The following is a 4,724-nucleotide window of genomic DNA, read 5'->3' as shown; positions in this document are numbered from 1 at the left end:
ATCCCTCAGAGTGGAATTTCATAATCTAGTCACTGGTGATAATACAATGTGACTTATTTAGTCACTAGGTAGTGTAACTAATATGACTGGATTATGAAGTAGCACTCTGGATAAGAAAAATGTGAGACTTATTAAGTCTCAAAGGGGAGAATATGTGGAAGATTTTTATTAGTAAGATTTTAATTAAACAAGTATATAATCAATGTGAATCTAGCCATTTTTGTTGCTAGTTATTACTCCATTATAATCTTATAGGTAATAGAAAGCTACGTGCTGGAATGTACAAAACTGAGGAGAAACATATGGTCAGACATACATACAGGGCCTTTGTTTAGAATAAATCAAGCAGGGGGCCTCTCCTCTCTAGGGAGGTATTAAAATTGTAATCATAAGGAAAAGTTTGACTATGTGGAACCGCCCCATTTAGTGTATATAAGGGGATACCAAATAACATTCGGGAGATCTCCTTGCAAGGACTCTCGGCTTTATTTTCTGTAAAATAAAGTATTTTCTTCTGAGAGAAAAATCCCTGACTGAGTGTGATTCTTCGGAGAACTGGCAGACGACACCACATTATCTAAAACAAAAAGTGACATCAGGAGTATTATAAAGTTATTTCTTACAAATGATATGCACACATTAAAAACAGTATATTTGCCAAAGTAACAAAGTTAACCATAAGTAAAATGCTAACAAAAGGTCCATTAAACTAAATAAATAAATAAAAACAAATTATGCCATTATCACAAGCTATACCTGTGTAAATCTGGTTTTAGAGTAAATATAACAGTAAATTCATAAACTAACTAATCTAAATATAAACTTAACCATGTCTCATCAACCCCAGAAAAGATTTCAGTTTAACTAATATATTGTTAAATAAGTCAAAATATATGATGACTCTATGGCTAATCACCACTGACCCAAAACCAATGACCAGCCATAAAGCGCAGACCAGTCCACACATAAGCTGTCTGGGATGTTGTAGTGTAATTTATCACCTCTGCCATAATTGCCCCAGAACTTAGACTTGCCAGATCAGTGTACTCTTTTCTGCAATAGTCCACAGCTTCATCCCACGTCTTATTCTGATGAACCAAAACTGGGCTGAAGACCTTCATACAGTAAAAAGATAGAGTCTCAGAGCATGGAATGTTGTGCAGTTTAGAAGTGGATATTTTTAACCCACCACAATTTTCAGAATAATAATCTGGTTGTTCGCTATCCCAGTTGTCAATTGGTTGCCTCTCACCTCCGGACCAAATCCATTTTTCTGTTGTTAAAACTTCTGTATAGTCCAACCCAGTTAAAATGATACACAGAATCTGTACAAGTGGACAGCTTTTCTGCCTGTTCTTTACTGATGGTGGAAAGTTCATCGTAGTACTCTCTGCAGTATTTCTGTGCATCGTTACAAGTAATTCTTTCCCCCACAAAATAGTGGATTCAATGGGCACTGAGGTTCAGCCCAAAAAGACTCAAAAGTAAGAACAAAGTGACTGCAGCCTTCATTTCTGTATGGACGATTTACACAGTAATGCCTAAATGTGCACTCAACTATGATGATATTACAGCATTTCTTAAATATATTTTTTTCTTTTTTAAATAAGAGACCAATAAAAAAAGCTGTAATGGAACTTGCCAATAAGAAGATCACATCCTTGAAGTGTTTGTGTTGCAACTGTTTAAATGAATCATGCATCATTGCAAAACAGGTCATGCACCTCTGGCTAAAAAACAAAACAAAAAAAACAAAGTTACGTTAAGAGCACAACATTCTGATTTGACATAATAATCAATGAAATACATAAATAAATTATTGTTTATTATGTAATATTTTATAAGAATTTTAATTGTAGTGAATTTAATAGTTACTATTCAGGTTCCTAGATGATTCCAGTAACGCTTGTTTTACATTGTAAAGAAAGAAAAATACATTTAGAATAAAGCAATGGAATTATTATTACATTGACAGAACCTCCGCAGTTGTTTGCCACATCATGGATATTTTATATATGCTATATAAAAATATAGATTGGGTGGGATTTCTTGTAAAAGCCTGGCAACCCTGGCCCAAAGTATTTGATTTACTGAACAGGATCGTCGCTTATAAAATAATCAGATCATGAGTCTTCCAATGTTTGTGTTTTTCTCTGTGGAATCAGACACATTGTCAAACATTTAGTACGGTTTCAGTCCACATCGGGGTTGGGCGGAATGATTATCAGGTCATATTATAAATTGTTATGTCCATCACAAAGCAAGATTCTGTAACATTTTACTGAGGGTCATGACCTGGTATATTAGTTGCAACCAAGAGATGGAGCTCCAGGGTTGACTGTGTCTATTACACAGACATATGACACTCTCACACAACTCTCCACCAAAATCTCAGTGTACCCCTGCCTAAACCCACATTCAAAAATATACACCTCATGATATTCTCTATTAGCATATGGAAGCAAACCTTAATACTTTTAAGTACATTACACAACCCAGTAATATGGTGGTGTGTGTGCAGTAATTGCAAGTAATGTTCAAGCTCACATGTTTTCTACTGAGACTATTTTAGTCCAAAATGAAAACGGCTCAAAACACCAGCTTGTCAGTCATGACAGCTTGACACACTTCTGATACAAAGAAAACAACTGATCTATTCAAATGAGGTATTTTCAATAGGTAAGCAGTCTGGAGAGTCTAGGAGATTCAGTCATGCGGATGTTTTAATCTTATGCAAAATAAATCAGCCAGCCATTATGTTACTGTAAATATTTCCCCAAAATATGAACCAGATTAAATATATTAGTACAAAATTAAATATTATAAACAGTAAAATATAGATTATAGTCCCTTCTACTAGACAGAGGTAATGTTGTGATAAGGATTTATTTTATTGTCATACAAGATTAATTGATGGTGATCTTTGTTTGTGTATTTTTCCTTTGCCCAGTGAAATGTTTAATAATTATGTAATAATTCTAAAAAGGGTAAACAAATTTTATGTGCTGCTGGAAAGTGTGAATATACTCCTAAATTATCCACCTGAAACATCCACTCACATTATATGCAAATATGGGAATAATGTGTACACAAAACCAAAACCATGCATATTTTCAAGTAGACAAACATGTGGTTTAGCAAGACCAAAATCCTGGATAAACTTTGTTTAACAGCACAAATTCTGAAATATGATAGATTAAAAAGCTGTGCACACAGTGCTACCTTTGTGCGTGCTCAGTGATAAAGGTTGTTGTTGTTTTTAGACCAAAAAACAAACAAAAGAAACCTACAAAAACTAAGGCACTGAACAACCAAATGCAAATGTTCTGGAAGAAAAACAGCAACATTAAATGAAACCTAGTCAGTGAAGTGATTTCTGGAAAACAGTATATGCAAATTTGTCCTCATATAGTTTGCAAAGCTAAAAAATAAAACACGATGTTTTCATTTGTTTGGCTGGCAAATTTATTTTGTTTGACAGTCATCCGTCTCTTGTCAATTACAGTCTGAATGTCTGGGATTGCAGATATTCCACATTATTATAATCATTCCCGCGCAAATGTGGCAAGCGCTTTATTGTAACATAAGTACACAGTCATGTAATAGCAGAAGAATGGATGCGAGTTCTCAAATAGGCCTAACTTAAATGAACTGCTTGAGCGCAGACTGTGTGACGTCGCAATCTCTCCGTGCTTTTCAAGTAGAAATTTCTCTTTTTTACTGGATTAAATTGTGTCAATACAGTATAGTATGCACATTGTACATCCCTGTGTATCTTAATTTTTAAGACTACAGTTTACTTTCATGCACATTATTTTGCGTTCTATATTTAATTCTACAATATACATCTTTTTTTATATTTTATTCTTATATTTTTATTGTTTACTTTTATTTCATTCTTACATAGCTATATTTATGTATATTTTCATCTGTGTTGTTTTCTTTAATAATTGCACTGTCCATGGAGTGGACCTGACTCACATTTCACTGCTGGTTATATATGCTATATATAATTTTGTATGTGACGAATAAAAATCTTGAATCTTGATGGCTTGGGAGAATCCTCTTGATAAGTATGGCGTAAGGACTGCTGTTTCCGGGTCCAAGCCTCTACTCATTTCACTTGAGAATACTATCTCAGCAGCCATTTATTAACACTATTTCATTAATATTACATATTTAAGCTAAGCGTAATTTGCTGTGCACACTACAGTCTCCATGCTCACAGCGTCGCAGACACTGATATTTTAGCTGAATCAGTTTTTTTTGGGGGGGGGGGGGGGGGGGGGCGTCTGGCAGAGCATATTATATTATGCTTTTTCACTTTTTGAATTTTAGTCAGTGTGTAGTTTGTATGTTTTTCGAACCACCAAGCAGGGGAGCATGTTCTAGTACACCCCCAAAACACGCATGGGAGCATGTTCTAGTACACCCCCAAAACAAATTCAGGACATTGTAAAAGAGCATAATAGGACCCCTTTAACCACTCCTATCCAACCAAGGTATTGAAGTTAGAAATCCCTGTATCATGACCACTAATTAACATACTTTGTCAATAAGATAATTATTTTATCCATCCATTATCCATCCACATAGATCTTTGATATTCATATTTTTTGGTAATTAAATATCGCCAGCTAAAAAGTAACTAGTAACTTGTTGAGTATTTTTTGAGAGGAGTACTTTTTACTTTTACTTAAGTACTGTTTTAGACTTAACTTTTA

At 34.3% G+C, this 4,724-nt stretch overlaps 1 pseudogene; it reads right to left on the bottom strand.

The window, feature by feature from the left end:
• Positions 1 to 908: 908 nt before the first annotated feature.
• LOC132096191 (collectin-12-like) lies at positions 909 to 1,512 on the bottom strand (annotated as a pseudogene).
• Between the last annotated feature and the right edge of the window lie 3,212 nt (positions 1,513 to 4,724).

Source organism: Carassius carassius, chromosome 2 (genome assembly GCF_963082965.1).
Source record: "Carassius carassius chromosome 2, fCarCar2.1, whole genome shotgun sequence".
Classification (NCBI taxonomy): Eukaryota; Metazoa; Chordata; class Actinopteri; order Cypriniformes; family Cyprinidae; genus Carassius; species Carassius carassius.
This window is presented reverse-complemented; position numbering and strand designations above follow the sequence as displayed.